The sequence below is a fragment of the Hyperolius riggenbachi genome, chromosome 1, assembly GCF_040937935.1.
Source record: "Hyperolius riggenbachi isolate aHypRig1 chromosome 1, aHypRig1.pri, whole genome shotgun sequence".
Taxonomy (NCBI): domain Eukaryota; kingdom Metazoa; phylum Chordata; class Amphibia; order Anura; family Hyperoliidae; genus Hyperolius; species Hyperolius riggenbachi.
The window spans coordinates 122,761,114-122,778,110 of NC_090646.1; the positions used below are offsets into that span (position 1 = coordinate 122,761,114).

The following is a 16,997-nucleotide window of genomic DNA, read 5'->3' on the forward strand; positions in this document are numbered from 1 at the left end:
TATCTGTGTGTGCAGGTGACTATTACTGTGCATAATTATTAGGCAACTTAACAAAAAACAAATATATACCCATTTTTAATTATTTATTTTTACCAGTGAAACCAATATAACATCTCAACATTCACAAATATACATTTCTGACATTCAAAAACAAAACAAAAACAAATCAGTGACCAATATAGCCACCATTCTTTGCAAGGACACTCAAAAGCCTGCCATCCATGGATTCTGTCAGTGTTTTGATCTGTTCACCATCAACACTGCGTGCAGCAGCAACCACAGCCTCCCAGACACTGTTCAGAGAGGTGTACTGTTTTTCCTCCTTGTAAATTTCACATTTTATGATGGACCACAGGTTTTCAATGGTGTTCAGATCAGGTGAACAAGGAGGCCATGTCATTAGTTTTTCTTCTTTTATACCCTTTCTTGCCAGCCACGCTGTGAAGTACTTGGACACGTGTGATGGAGCATTGTCCTGCATTAAAATCATGCTTTTCTTGAAGGATGCAGACTTCTTCATGTACCACTGATTGAAGAAGGTGTCTTTCAGAAACTGGCAGTAGGACTGGGAGTTCTCTGCCCTTTACCAATCCAGCCACGGGCCCATCCATCTGGCCCATCAAGACTCACTCTCATTTCATCAGTCCATAAAACCTTAGAAAAATCAGTCTTGAGATATTTCTTGGCCCAGTCTTGACGTTTCAGCTTGTGTGTCTTGTTCAGTGGTGGTCGTCTTTCATCCTTTCTTACCTTGGCCATGTCTCTGAGTATTGCACACCTTGTGCTTTTGGGCACTCCAGTGATGTTGCAGCTCTGAAATATGGCCAAACTGGTGGCAAGTGGCATCTTGGCAGCTGCACGCTTGACTTTTCTCAGTTCATGGGCAGTTATTTTGCGCCTTGCTTTTTCCACACGCGTCTTGCGATCCTGTTGACTATTTTGAATGAAACGCTTGATTGTTCGATGATCACGCTTCAGAATCTTTGCAATTTTAAGAGTGCTGCATCCCTCTGCAAGATATCTCACTATTTTTGACTTTTCTGAGCCTGTCAAGTCCTTCTTTTGACCCATTTTGCCAAAGGAAAGGAAGTTGCCTAATAATTACCGTATGCACACCTGATATAGGGTGTTGATGTCATTAGACCACACCCCTTCTCATTACAGAGATGCACATCACCTAATATGCTTAATTAGTAGTAGGCTTTCGACCCTATACAGCTTGGAGTAAGACAACATGCATAAAGAGGATGATGTGGTCAAAATACTCATTTGCCTAATAATTCTGCACTCCCTGTATGCTGTGTTCATTTGTTTTCTTTCTCTGCCTGAAAGAGTTAAATATCAGGTATGTAAGTGGCTGACTCAGTCCTGACTCAGACAGGAAGTGACTACAGAATGACCCTCACTGATAAGAAATTCCAACTATAAAACCCTTTCCTAGCACAAAATGGCTTCGAGTGCAAGAAAGAGGTAAAAAAGGGAATTTCTTATCAGTCTTATTAGGCGTTTAGACTGAGTTATCACGCTTTTGTTAATCAAGCCCAATGTGTGGAATGGACATCACTAAAATTGATACGTGTTCATATGGTTAATTGTATCAAAATAAGAAACAATAGGAGGTGGTCCCTGCCCTTTGTGAGCTTACAATCTAGAGGGAATTTAGTAGACTGTCTGTCATGCCCATCCCATTGCATAAAAACATTCTGATGCACAGATCCAGAACAGTTATACAGAGAGGGAGTCATTACTTCAATGCCTGCCTGCTTGTTCTTGGCAAGTTACTTAGGAAATTTTAAACCAGAGGTGACCGAGTAACTCACAATATTATAAGAAGAATTCCAGTGATAGACCACATACTTCTCTCAGCACAAATCCTAGTACTGTGGAATGTTGATTTTTACCTAGATAATGGGATTCCATGCAGAGAGGTAACATACCAGCAATACTGAATGAAGTATACTACTGTAGCACATGCTACATGTACCTCCTATCCAGCTTATTGTTTAATGTGTTGTGTTTGCTGACGTACAGACATTGCTGGTCATCAAATAAGTAAAACATTAGTATAGTTGGCTGTACACAAGAGCTATGATTGATCCACCAGAAATAGATAGACCTCAGTTGATATTTAACCTCCTTGCCGGTCTAAAAAATCCGGCAAGGAGGCAGCGGCGCACATTTTTTTAATTTTTTTTTTTTTAAATCATGTAGCGAGCCAAGGGCTCGCTACATGATAGCCGCTAAGCGGCGGCATCCCCCCACCCACTCCGATCGCCTTCGGCGATCAGAGTATGCAGGGAATCCCGTTGAGAACGGGATTTCCTGCAGGGCTTCCCCGGTCGCCATGGCGACGGGGCGGGATGACGTCACCGGCGTCATGGACGTCGGGACGTCATAGGGAATCCCGATCCGCCCCTCAACGCTGCCTGGCACTGATTGGCCAGGCAGCGCAGGGCTCTGGGGCGGGGGGGAGCGACTCGGCGCGGCGGATTGCGGCGGATCGGCGGCGATCGGAAGTTACAAGCAGCTAGCAAAGTGCTAGCTGCTTGTAACAAAAAAAAAATTATGCAAATCGGCCCAGCGGGGCCTGAGATATCCTCCTGCGCAGGTTACCCCGAGCTGAGCTCGGGATAACCGGCAAGGAGGTTAACTCTTAAGGTAGCCATACACTGGTCGATTTGCCATCAGATTCGACCAACAGATAGATACCTCTCTGATTGAATCTGATCAGAGAGGGATCGTATGGCTACCTTTACTGCAAACAGATTGTGATCCGATTTCAGCCTGAAACCGTTCACAATCTGTTGTTGTGGTGCTGCTGCTGCTGCCCCCGCCCGCCCGCATACATTACCTGCTCCGCCGGCGCGACTCCAGTCCCCCGGTCACTGCTGCTCTGTCTGCGCTCTGGTCTCCAGGTCCGGCATGCCTCACTTCTTCTAGCCCGGCAGGAAGTTTAAACAGTAGAGGGCGCTATTTTTATTGATCCAGAATGCTGGAATTTTTTTTCAATTTTCTAAAGATTGTATGGAGTGTTAGATTGTCAGTTTATTAATATACACACCCTAGCAATTTTCTCAGTTTCCAATCATTTTTATTATAATTGGGGGAAAATGTAACATATGTGTGTGATACATTGGTCATATTTTTTAAATGTTACAATCAGTCAGAAAAATTGATTGTAATTCTTAAAGTGAACAGATATTTAAAAAATTGTATGGTGTGTGGCCACCTGTTCAGGAAATGCTATTGAAAACAAATAAAACCCTGAGAATCCCCCATGAGGAGATGGACTGGCCCAAAACCTGTCAGTTCTGTCAAATCTTAACTGCCTACTTTTTTCATGATAGTGGTCCTTTAAAGAGAACCCGAGGTGTGTTTAAAGAATGTTATCTGCATACAGAGGCTGGATCTGCCTATACAGCCCAGCCTCTGTTGCTATCCCAAACCCCACTAAGGTCCCCCTGCACTCTGCAATCCCTCATAAATCACAGCCGTGCTGTGAGGCTGTGTTTACATCTGTAGTGTCAGTCTCAGCTGCTCCCCCGCCTCCTGCATAGCTCCGGTCCCTGCCCCTGTCCCTTCCCTCCAATTAGCAGGGAGGGAAGGGATGCAGGCGGGGACTGGAGTTCTGCAGGAGGCGGGGAGAGCAGCAGACTGACACTATAGAGATAAACACAGCCAGCTCTGACAAGCTGTTTGTCAGCAGAGTGGCTGTGATTTATGAGGGATTGCAGAGTGCAGGGGGACCTTAGGGGGGTTTGGGATAGCAACAGAGGCTGGGCTGTATAGGCAGATCCAGCCTCTGTATGCAGATAATATTTTTCAAACCCACCTCGGGTTCTCTTTAATGAGAGTTCCATGCAGAAAGGGAGATAACTGGTTGCTTAGTAGTTGAAAACAGCCATTATTTCCCACAATGCAATGATGTTCACATACAGGAAACACCTGACATCACACTGTGGGAGGGGTTTCACTACAGTATTAGCCATACAGATATCCCCGATGATCTATTCAAGAAAAGGTAAAGATTTCTTTTGGAAAAGGGGATATCAGCTACTGATTGGGATAAAGTTCAATCCTGGGTTACAGTTCCTCTTTAATTATACACAGGTACTTGTTTGTAACTAACTAGCGTCATATAAAATCATTACATTCACATATGTAAGAGCTCACATCAGCATCGCAAGCAATAATAACAAAATACCTGTAGGTTTACCTGTCTGGCCTAATAAGCCTAGACACCACTATAATTAATAATTATATACATAGAACTACAATATTTTATTTTACTCAAGTTTTCCTCAAGTTTTTACAGACCCTGGGACAGTTTCTTTCAGCTCCTTTGCTGCGTTTATCCACTCAGTATTTGTATGAGTAATTATGGGCAGGTATGTCACATGACCCCAGACGTGTCATGTGACAGCATCAGCTGCTATGTGTTCATGGTCACATCTTTCCTCTGAAAAAAGGAAGTGCGTCTGTGAATCATTTCCACATTATATTATCCAAAATGCCACAGTTATCTGACTCCTGGCTGGAATCCCTGTTCCCCATGTAACCAGATTCAGCAGATCTGCATCCAGCCTGTGTTAACAAATTGACAAAAAAGCTAAATCCTGAAGGACAAGAAGCACCAGCTATTAACCTAAGTTTACCCTGAATGATATACCGGTAATAAATAAGAGTTTTGGCCTCAAGCTTTGTACTCTGCATTTATGTTTAGAGCTGCGACATAATCGTTTCAGCACCTTGTCTAAAATAAGGAAGATTGTAAAATGCAGTTGCAGGTGTTTATTTCAATGGGAATGATGGTGATAGGGCAGCAACAAGCGAAAATGAATTCCAACTCAAAAGAATCAATAGTATCATCAAACTTAATTCTTTGAATAATCACTTAGGCCCTGCAGGAGAGCAGTTACATAGAAGGTACAGATCCATTCTTTTAAACTCAGTACCGGAGTGACTTTACCAGAGTATTTATAACTGGCATGCAAATCTAATCATTATTAATAGGGATGGGACTTCGAATCCGTCGAATCCACAAATCCATCGAATCTTAACAAAGATTCGAGATTCGTGGATTCAAATCCCCATGCCATTTGCGCGCATTCGAATCCGACGAATCCGCGCAACCCGCCGCATCATTTCGTCGCATTACGCGTCGCTTGTGACGTCATCGCGACCACCTCCGACCTCGCGTTCGCGTTCCATCCGCGCGTCGCTCCCCCTCGCCGCGTGATGACGTTGACGCTGCCCCTTGAAGACGTCGCTCTCGCGGAGAAGACCCGGCGCGGACGTCGCAAGAGCTGAAGGCGTGGACGGACGGAGAAGAAGAAGCAACAGGTCAGGTACAGTATGTGGGGTGGGGTGCCGCCCTAGAAGACCTTGCTTGCTTGCCTGCCTGCCTGGCTGGATGGATGAGGGGGGTGGGGGTCGGGCGGGGTCGGGTGCGGGCTGTTGCGGGCCTACATGAGGTCGGGCGGCCTACTTGTATTTTGTGGTGGGGGGGGTCCTATGCCTGGCTACCTACACTGGGGGGGACCTATGCCTGGCTACCTACACTGGGGGGGGACCTATGCCTGGCTACCTACACTGGGGGGGACCTATGCCTGGCTACCTACACTGGGGGGGACCTATGCCTGGCTACCTACACTGGGGGGGGACCTATGCCTGGCTACCGTCACTGGGGGGACCTATGCCTGGCTACCTACACTGGGGGGGGACCTATGCCTGGCTACCTACACTGGGGGGACCTATGCCTGGCTACCTACACTGGGGGGGACCTATGCCTGGCTACCTACACTAGGGGGGACCTATGCCTGGCTACCTACACGGGGGGGGACCTATGCCTGGCTACCTACACTGGGGGGGACCTATGCCTGGCTACCTACACTGGGGGGGACCTATGCCTGGCTACCTACACTGGGGGGGACCTATGCCTGGCTACCTATACTGGGGGGGACCTATGCCTGGCTACCTACACTGGGGGGCACCTATGCCTGGCTACCTACACTGGGGGGACCTATGCCTGGCTACCTACACTGGGGGGGACCTATGCCTGGCTACCTACACTGGGGGGACCTATGCCTGGCTACCTACACTGGGGGGGACCTATGCCTGGCTACCTATACTGGGGGGGACCTATGCCTGGCTACCTATACTGGGGGGCACCTATGCCTGGCTACCTGTACTAGGGGGCACCTATGCCTGGCTACCTGTACTAGAGGGCACCTATGCCTGGCTACCTGTACTAGGGGGCACCTATGCCTGGATATCTATACTGGGGGCACCTATGCCTGGCTACCTGTACTAGGGGGCACCTATGCCTGGCTACCTGTACTAGGGGGCACCTATGCCTGGCTATCTATACTGGGGGGACCTATACTGGGGGCACCTATGCCTGGCTACCTATACTGGGGGCACTTTTACCAGAAGCTACCTATACTGTCATTTTAATTATCATGTGCTTGTTCTTTGAGAAAAGGTTTGGTTGAACTCATATGAGCCTTTCCTACCCTTCTCCCTTTATGAATGCCTGCAGTCCAATACTCGCTGTTGCCTGAGCCTCACACAAGCTGCCGCCCAAGACAGAGACCACCACAGACATCTTGCTACAGTAAGAAAAGTACTATACTCGCATTCTGTTTGTCTTTGAGGGGCACAATGTACTGTACCTGACTACCTATGCCTGGCTACCTGTGGGCACCTGAACCATAAGCTACCTATACTGGGGGCACCTATGCCTGGCTATCTATACTGAGGGCAACTATGCCTGGCTACCTATACTGGGGGCACCTATGCCTGGCTAGTGGCTACCTATACTGGGGGGCACCTATGCCTGGCTATCTATACTGGGGGCACCTATGCCTGGATATCTATACTGGGGGCACCTATGCCTGGCTACCTGTACTAGGGGGCACCTATGCCTGGCTACCTGTACTAGGGGGCACCTATGCCTGGCTATCTATACTGGGGGCAACTATGCCTGGCTATCTCTATACTGGGGGCACCTTTACCAGAAGCTACCTATACTGTCATTTCATTTGATTATCATGTGCTTGTTCTTTGAGAAAAACGGTTTGGTTGAACTCATATAATGAGCCTTTCCTACCCTTCTCCCTTTATGAATGCCTGCAGTCCAAGCCCCACACAAGCCAGATACTCGCTGTTGCCTGAGCCTCACACAAGCTGCCGCCCGAGCCTCACACAAGCTGCCGCCCAAGACAGAGACCACCACAGACATCTTGCTACAGTAAGAAAAGTACTATACTCGCATTCTGTTTGTCTTTGAGGGGCACAATGTACTGTACCTGACTACCTATGCCTGGCTACGCTAGCTAAACTGTGGGCACCTGAACCATAAGCTACCTATACTGGCGGCACCTATGCCTGGCTATCTATACTGAGGGCAACTATGCCTGGCTACCTATACTAGGGGCACCTATGCCTGGCTACCTATACTGGGGGGGGGACCTATGCCTGGCTACCTGTACTGGGGGCACCTATGCCTGGCTACCTGTACTGGGGGCACCTATGCCTGGCTACCTGTACTGGGGGCACCTATGCCTGGCTACCTGTACTGGGGGCACATATGCCTGGCTACCTGTACTGGGGGCACCTATGCCTGGCTATTTATACTAGGGGCAACTATACCACGGATCGCACAATTCTTATGTGCAGGATTCGTTAGATTCGGGATTCGAAAGGTTCGAGATATTCGAGAACCTTTTCAGATTCGGATTCGGATTCGAAAAAATTATGGATTCGTCCCATCCCTAATTATTAATAATCTATGAGAGGGGGTGGGCAGGAGACGGCATTTATTAAGCCTATCCCTCCCTCCCCTTCAGCAAAGCTGAGAAACAAGAAAGCAGGATGTAGATAATTGTACAAACTTGGAACGTACTCAGACAAGAGTGTCAGTTGCATAGTGCAAGTTACCCTAGCAATGCGAGTGTTACTTAGGTAACGCAGGTTGTGCTAATTGCCCAACACTATCTACATGGTTTGCGGAAGTAACAGTAAATTTGCTATGTGCTCGCTCCCTGCACCTTTACCAGAGCTCACTGAATACCCATTCTCTGGATTCAGTCATATTCTTTACTTTATAGTCCTTTAAAATGTAATGACCAAATACTCATCATGTAGTCTGTAATAAGTGGCACAGGAAAGAAAGGAGCTGGGAAAAAAGGGCGCATGCCGCTAGTGGACAAAAAGGGCGCCGCCATTCACTCCCATAATAAATAGCGTTTAATGGGCGCCGAGTAGGAAAAAAGGGCGCCGGAGCTAAATAAAGTTTATAAACGGCGCCAGGAGCTAAATAAAGTTTACAAACGGCGCCCGGCGATGTTTAATGATTTATAACTGAACTTGTGGTGATTTACGTTTATAAAATGCACCCGTGCCGAATAACGTTTATGAAAATACTAAACATATTTATCTTATTTAACCACTTGAGGACCGCCCCCAGCCGATGGGCGGCGGCAAAGTCCGGGCCCAAACGACCGCAATACGCCCATCGGCGGGGGCGGCTGCGGGAGTGGCTATGCGGCGATCGCGTCATTCGTGACGCGATCAGCCGCCGGGGACTGGCTCCGCCCACCGCTCGTAGTAACCCGCCGGCCGTTCGGAAGCGCCGGCGGGTTACTACCACCCGGATCGCCGCTGCACATATGTATAATAGGCTTTGTAATGTATACAAAGCCTATTATACTGGCTGCCTCCTGCCCTGGTGGTCCCAGTGTCCGAGGGACCACCAGGGCAGGCTGCAGCCACCCTAGTCTGCACCCAAGCACACTGATTTCCCCCCCCCTGCCCCCTGATCGCCCACAGCACCCCTCAGACCCCCCCCTGCCCACCCCCCAGACCACTGTTTGCACCCAGTCACCCCCCTAATCACCCATCAATCACTCCCTGTCACTATCTGTCAACGCTATTTTTTTTTTATCCCCCCCCCTGCCCACTGCCCCCTCCTGATCACCCCCCACCCCTCAGATTCTCCCCAGACCCCCCCCCCAGACCCCCCCCCCCCCGTGTACTATATGCATCTATCCCCCCTGATCACCTGTCAATCACCTGTCAATCACCTGTCAATCACCCGTCAATCACCCCCTGTCACTGCCACCCATCAATCAGCCCCTAACCTGCCCCTTGCGGGCAATCTGATCACCCCCCCACACCAATAGATCGCCCGCAGATCCGACATCAGATCACCTCCCAAATCCATTGTTTACATCTATTCTCTCCTCTAAACACCCACTAATTACCCATCAATCACCCATCAATCACCCCCTATCACCACCTGTCACTGTTACCCATCAGATTAGACCCTAATCTACCCCTTGCGGGCACCCAATCACCCGCCCACACGCTCAGATTGCCCTCAGACCCCCCCTTATCAATTCGCCAGTGCAATATTTACATCTGTTATTCCCTGTAATAACCCACTGATCACCTGTCAATCACCTATCAATCACCCCCTGTCACTGCCACCCATCAATCACCCCCTGTCACTGCCACCCATCAATCAGCCCCTAACCTGCCCCTTGCGGGCAATCTGATCACCCACCCACACCAATAGATCGCCCGCAGATCCGACATCAGATCACCTCCCAAGTGCAGTGTATACATCTCTTCTCTCCTCTAAACACCCACTAATTACCCATCAATCACCCCCTATCACCACCTGTCACTGTTACCCATCAGATTAGACCCTAATCTACCCCTTGCGGGCACCCAATCACCCGCCCACACGCTCAGATTGCCCTCAGACCCCCCCTTATCAATTCGCCAGTGCAATATTTACATCTGTTATTCCCTGTAATAACCCACTGATCACCTGTCAATCACCTATCAATCACCCCCTGTCACTGCCACCCATCAATCACCCCCTGTCACTGCCACCCATCAATCAGCCCCTAACCTGCCCCTTGCGGGCAATCTGATCACCCACCCACACCAATAGATCGCCCGCAGATCCGACATCAGATCACCTCCCAAGTGCAGTGTATACATCTCTTCTCTCCTCTAAACACCCACTAATTACCCATCAATCACCCCCTATCACCACCTGTCACGGTTACCCATCAGATTAGACCCTAATCTGCCCCTTGCGGGCACCCAATCACCCGCCCACACCTCAGAACGTCCTCAGACCCCAGCCCTGATCACCTCGCTAGTGCATTGCTTGCATCTATTTCCCCCCTCTAATCACACCTTGAGAAACCCATCAATCACCTCCTGTCACCCCCTAGCACACCTACCCATCAGATCAGGCCCTAATTTGCCCTGTGTGGGCTCCTGATCACTCGGCCAAACCCTCAGATCCCCCTCAGACCCCCTTCCGATCACCTCCCCAGTGCATTGATTGCATCTATTTTCCCCTCTAACCGCCCCCTGAGACACCCATCAATCACCTCCTGTCACCCCCCTAGCACTCCTATCCATCAGATCAGGCCCAAAACATCCTGTCATCTAAGAGGCCACCCTGCTTATGAAAGGTTCCACAAAATTTGCCCCCTCATAGACCACCTGTCATCAAAATTTGCAGATGCTTATACCCCTGAACAGTCATTTTGAGAAATTTGGTTTCCAGACTACTCACAGTTTTGGGCCCGTAAAATGCCAGGGCAGTATAGGAACCCCACAAGTGACCCCATTTTAGAAAGAAGACACCCCAAGGTATTCTGTTAGGTGTATGATGAGTTCATAGAAGATTTTATTTTTTGTCAAAAGTTAGCGGAAATTGGATTTTTATTGTTTTTTTCACAAAGTGTCATTTTTCACTAACTTGTGACAAAAAATAAAATCTTCTATGAACTCACCATACCCCTAACGGAATACCTTGGGGTGTCTTCTTTCTAAAATGGGGTCACTTGTGGGGTTCCTATACTGCCCTGGCATTTTAGGGGCCCTAAACCGTGAGGAGTAGTCTAGAAAACAAATGCCTCAAAATGACCTGTGAATAGGACGTTGGGCCCCTTAGCGCACCTAGGCTGCAAAAAAGTGTCACACATGTGGTATCGCCATACTCAGGAGAAGTAGTATAATGTGTTTTGTGGTGTATTTTTACACATATCCATGCTGGGTGGGAGAAATCTCTCTGTAAATGGACAATTGTGTGTAAAAAAAATCAAAAATGTGTCATTTACAGAGATATTTCTCCCACCCAGCATGGTTATATGTAAAAATACACCACAAAACACATTATACTACTTCTTCTGAGTACGGCGATACCACATGTGTGACACTTTTTTGCAGCCTAACTGTGCTAAGGGGCCCAAAGTCCAATGAGTACCTTTAGGATTTCACAGGTCATTTTGAGACATTTGGGTTCAAGACTACTCCTCACGGTTTAGGGCCCCTAAAATGCCAGGGCAGTATAGGAACCCCACAAGTGACCCCATTTTAGAAAGAAGACACCCAAGGTATTCTGTTAGGTGTATGATAAGTTCATAGAAGATTTTATTTTTTGTCACAAGTTAGCGGAAATTGATATGTATTGTTTTTTTTTTCACAAAGTGTCATTTTCCGCTAACTTGTGACAAAAAAAAAAATCTTCTATGAACTCACCATACTCCTAACAGAATACCTTGGGGTGTCTTCTTTCTAAAATGGGGTCACTTGTGGGGTTCCTATACTGCCCTGGCATTTTAGGGGCCCTAAACCGTGAGCAGTAGTCTAGAATCCAAATGCCTCAAAATGACCTGTGAATAGGACGTTAGGCCCCTTAGCGCACCTAGGTTGCAAAAAAGTGTCACACATGTGGTATCGCCGTACTCAGAAGAAGTAGTATATTGTGTTTTGGGGTGTATTTTTACACATACCCATGCTGGGTGGGAGAAATCTCTCTGTAAATGGACAATTGTGTGTAAAAAAAAATCAAACAATTGTCATTTACAGAGATATTTCTCCCACCCAGCATGGGTATGTGTAAAAATACACCCCAAAACACATTATACTACTTCTCCTGAGTACGGCGGTACCACATGTGTGGCACTTTTTTGCACCCTAAGTGCGCTAAGAGGCCCAAAGTCCAATGAGTACCTTTAGGATTTCACAGGTCATTTTGCGACATTTGGTTTCAAGACTACTCCTCACGGTTTAGGGCCCCTAAAATGCCAGGGCAGTATAGGAACCCCACAAATGACCCCATTTTAGAAAGAAGACACCCCAAGGTATTCCGTTAGGAGTATGGTGAGTTCATAGAAGATTTTATTTTTTGTCACAAGTTAGCGGAAAACGACACTTTGTGAAAAAAAGCAATTAAAATCAATTTCCGCTAACTTGTGACAAAAAAAAAAAATCTTCTATGAACTCACCATCCTCCTAACGGAATACCTTGGGGTGTCTTCTTTCTAAAATGGGGTAATTTGTGGGGTTCCTATACTGTCCTGGCATTTTAGGGGCCCTAAACCGTGAGGAGTAGTCTTGAAACGAAATTTCTCAAAATGACCTGTGAAATCCTAAAGGTACTCATTGAACTTTGGGCCCCTTAGCGCAGTTAGGGTGCAAAAAAGTGCCACACATGTGGTATCGCCGTACTCAGGAGAAGTAGTATAATGTGTTTTGGGGTGTATTTTTACACATACCCATGCTGAGTGGGAGAAATATCTCTATAAATAGACAATTGTGTGTAAAAAAAATTAAACAATTGTCATTTACGGAGATATTTCTCCCACCCAGCATGGGTATGTGTAAAAATACACCCCAAAACACATTATACTACTTCTCCTGAGTATGGCAATACCACATGTGTGGCACTTTTTTACAGCCTAACTGCGCTAAGGGGCCAAAAGTCCAATGAGCATCTTTAGGCTTTACAGGGGTGCTTACAATTAGGCACCCCCCAAAATGCCAGGACAGTGAACACACCCCACAAATGACCCCATTTTGGAAAGTAGACACTTCAAGGTATTCAGAGAGGAGCATAGTGAGTCTGTGGCAGATTTCATTTTTTTTTGTCGCAAGTTAGAAGAAATGGAAACTTTTTTTTTTTCTTTTTTTTGTCAGAAAGTGTCATTTTCCGCTAACTTGTGACAAAAAATAAAATCTTCTATGAACTCACCATGCCTCTCACTGAATACTTTGGGATGTCTTCTTTCCAAAATGGGGTCATTTGGGGGGTATTTGTACTATCCTGGAATTTTAGCCCCTCATGAAACCTGACAGGTGCGCAGAAAAGTCAGAGATGCTTGAAAATGGGAAAATTCACTTTTGGCACCATAGTTTGTAAACGCTATAACTTTTACCCAATCCAATAAATATACACTGAATGGTTTTTTTTTTATCAAAGACATGTAGCAGAATAACTTTCGCGCTCAAATGTATAGGAAATTTTACTTTATTTGAAAAATGTCAGCACAGCAAGTTAAAAAAGTCATTTTTTTGCCAAAATTCATGTCTTTTTTGATGAATATAATAAAAACTAAAACTCGCAGCAGCAAACAAATAGCAGCAAAAGAAAGCTGTATTAGTGACAAGAAAAGGAGGTAAAATTCATTTAGGTGGTAGGTTGTATGACCGAGCAATAAACCGTGAAAGCTGCAGTGGTCTGAATGGAGAAAAAGGCTCTGGTCCTTAAGGGGCGAAAAGACTGTGGTCCTGAAGTGGTTAAATAATTAAAACATTATTTAAAGTTTTATCCCTTACTGTTTGTAAAACATTATTATGCACAAAATAAAGCGATCAGTACGTAACGTAAATTGCAAAATATTTTTTGAATCCACAATTAGTAAAACATTATTATCCACATAATAAAGGGGGGTCTTAGGTTTAGGCACCAACAGGGGGGTCTTAGGTTTAGGCACCAATAGGGGGGTCTAGGGGTTAGGGGTAGGTACAGGGAGGGGTACTTAGGCAACAACAGGGGGGGTCTTAGGTTTAGGCACCAACAGGGGGGTCTTAGGTTTAGGCACCAACAGGGGGGTCTTAGGTTTAGGCACCAACAGGGGGGTCTTAGGTTTAGGCACCAACAGGGGGGTCTAGGGGTTAGGGGTAGGTACAGGGAGGGTTACTTAGGCACCAACAGGGGGGGGGGGTCTTAGGTTTAGGCACCAACAGGGGGGTCTTAGGTTTAGGCACCAACAGGGGGGTCTTAGGTTTAGGCACCAACAGGGGGTCTTAGGTTTAGGCACCAACAGGGGGGTCTTAGGTTTAGGCACCAACAGGGGGGTCTTAGGTTTAGGCACCAACAGGGGGGTCTTAGGTTTAGGCACCAACAGGGGGGTCTTAGGTTTAGGCACCAACAGGGGGGTCTTAGGTTTAGGCACCAACAGGGGAGTCTAGGGGTTAGGGATAGGTACAGGTAGGGTTCTGTGTAAGAGTAGGCTTAGGTATAGTTTTATTAAAATTTTAGTAATAATTAGTAATGTATTACAACACTTATTACGAACGTAGTTATATTTATATCATCTTTATAAACAATATTTTCAGATTTTATTATAAGAACAAACCATAAATGACGGTTATTCACAATAATATACAATTATAACAATTAAACATATATTATTGGTTTTTTTTATAAACGTAATTATAAGTTTAACTTTTGAAACAGGGAAGATTAACGTTTTCACAATTTCCGATTTCATAAACATTATTTAATGATTTATAATTTTGTTAAACATTATTTGTAAACGAAATATAGCACACTATATTTATAAACCCTATTAATGATTAATTATTATTTAGAGTTTACACCCCGCGCCCTTTTTGTCCAGGCGCCCTTTTTGTACGTACGCGGAAAGAAAAACCCTATACTTACCTAAGAAAAGGAAAGGCTGTGGATGCTGCAGAGGCTTCCCAAGTCCTGGCCTCCACCACTGCCACATACAGACCCCGAGAACGTATCAGACAATAACTTGTTAGATATGTAATATTACATGGCTGTGCTCCTCTTGGTGCATGACCGCAGCCACTATACTGCGTCTGCGTGAGTACGGCTGTGCCTGTGCAGTAAGCCAGAGATGCTCGTCCACGATCAGCTCCGTGCTACTGCACAGATGCAGCATTGCAGCCAGACTTGTGCATAAAGAGAAGCACAAACACAATCTTCAACAAGGTTCTGGACAGCTGTGGTGGTCTAGAGGAAGATGCCGGAAGCCTCTGGAGGATCCAGCTGAACACTGCTAAAGACAACAGTTGGGTTGGGTGCTCATTTTCTGACATCTGTGATTTTAGCCCTTTTTGACTAGCAAATCCGTCCAACTACAAGAACGCTCCTTGGGATGCCATCATTGGCTGAAGTCTGTAGAGTGGACGCAGCAGATAGTCCTGCGGTGACAACTATGAATCTCTCTGAGTAGTCTGGGCTTGTGCAGGTGAGTCAGTGCTGTAATATCAGTTTATAAATATAACTGATTGATATGACTCAACAAAGTTGGATAATGTGTACAGTTGTGGCGTGGTGTTATTTAGATTCCAGTTTTCTCTTCTCAGTTGGCCTTCACGTGACCTTATCTCTCCCCTGTTGTAATTTCACTAATGCATATTATCATCTTACCAAGCTAGCCAGACCTGCAGAATAAATTATCTCTTTTTCATGAGTGCTGCCAACTTTTTCTCTGCAAACCCTAAAGTTGACATTACCTGCATCTGACATGCTTTTTTTCTCTACATTTTAAACAGTTAATTTTCTGCTTTTCAGCATCTGTAAGGTAACATGGTTTACTGAGGCACGAGGAGGCTCTGCAGGAACCTAACCACTACTGCTGACTGAAACTGAGAGGGAATCAACAAAGCAGAGAGAGAGGATATCTGAGGAATGGGTCATCACAGGAAGAAACTAAACCAACCCTTACCATGAAAGGCTGGGCATTACCAAGAAAGGCTGAAAAAACTGGGTTTGTTGAGCTTGGAAAAAGACGACTGAGAGGCGACCTGATTAACATGTATGAATACATCAGAGGGCAATACAAAAGCTTGGCAGATGAGCTTTTTGTCCCTAGAGTTGATCTGCGTATGGAGGAAAACAACTTTTGCTATCTATTTAGAAAGGGGTCCTTCACAGTGAGAGTGGTTAAAATCTGGAATATCTTACCTCAGGAAGTAGTTATGGCAACCTCTATATCTGCATTTAAAGAGGGCTTAGATGTTTTCCTTGCATTGAAGGGCATCCATGGCTCTAATTAGGTAATTCTCAGGAGAGTTGATCCAGGGATTTATCTGACTGCCATATGGAGTCGGGAATGAATTTTTTCCATTGCTTTAGGCTAATTGGTCCAAGCCTTGTAAGGTTTTTCACCTTCCCCTTGATCAACTGGCATATGTGCAGGTTAAAGGTGGTTTGTTTGATTTACTTTTGTTTTTTCCTTCTGGTTGAACTTGATGGACGGATGTTCTTTTTTTTCAACCATGTTACATGTGTGTAATATTTGATAAGAGGAAAGCATAAAAAATAGCTTACATTTAAAAAAATAAACCCACAGCTCAGATTCAGTTGCATGTGGCTCATGCCAGTTGTATGTTCCGGACATACAAACCCAGCATGGGTATATCTCAGTGAAAACAACAGCAATCATTCTGGAAAAGCCAACATTAGATGACTATTTACCCAAATCAAGGGACAGTATGGTTATAGACACACAATCACTCAATGATAACAGATGTATTAGCAGGGCATGCTACTTGGGGAATTAAAAGTAGTTTATTGGATGGAGCTGAGTAAAATTTTCATGCCTAAGACCACTTCATTTAAAACCTCCATGTAAATGCGTTTAATTCAATTATATCCCAATCTGACCAAAAATGATTGGACTGGACAGGATTACTTATGTCTGTAGGTCTCCTTGGGCTAAATTCAAAAAAGAACAGTAAACTTTACTAGTGCAGACAGTTCATGTTAGGTGGTGCTAGTACAGGGGACCGAGCAGAAAACCTCATAGGGAACAGTTCTCTAATCACAGCACCCTCTACAGTACAAAGCTTTGTGATTGGCCGAATAGAGTAGGCATAGTTTACTACAACGTATCTGAAACCTAAAAGTTCAAGAGGGTGTTGTC

The 16,997-nt window shown here is 45.8% G+C and overlaps 1 long non-coding RNA gene across 2 annotated transcripts; it reads left to right on the forward strand.

Annotated features, from left to right (window-relative positions):
* The first annotated feature begins 3,961 nt into the window (after window positions 1–3,961).
* Window positions 3,962–15,929, forward strand: LOC137546106 (uncharacterized). 2 transcript variants are annotated; one of them, XR_011026177.1, is made up of 5 exons: window positions 3,962–4,021; window positions 6,542–6,616; window positions 7,138–7,252; window positions 15,178–15,317; window positions 15,644–15,929. It is a non-coding gene; the product is annotated as an uncharacterized lncRNA (long non-coding RNA). The 2 variants fall into 2 exon arrangements; XR_011026176.1 differs by lacking the exon at window positions 3,962–4,021 and adding an exon at window positions 4,474–4,671.
* Window positions 15,930–16,997: the final 1,068 nt, after the last annotated feature.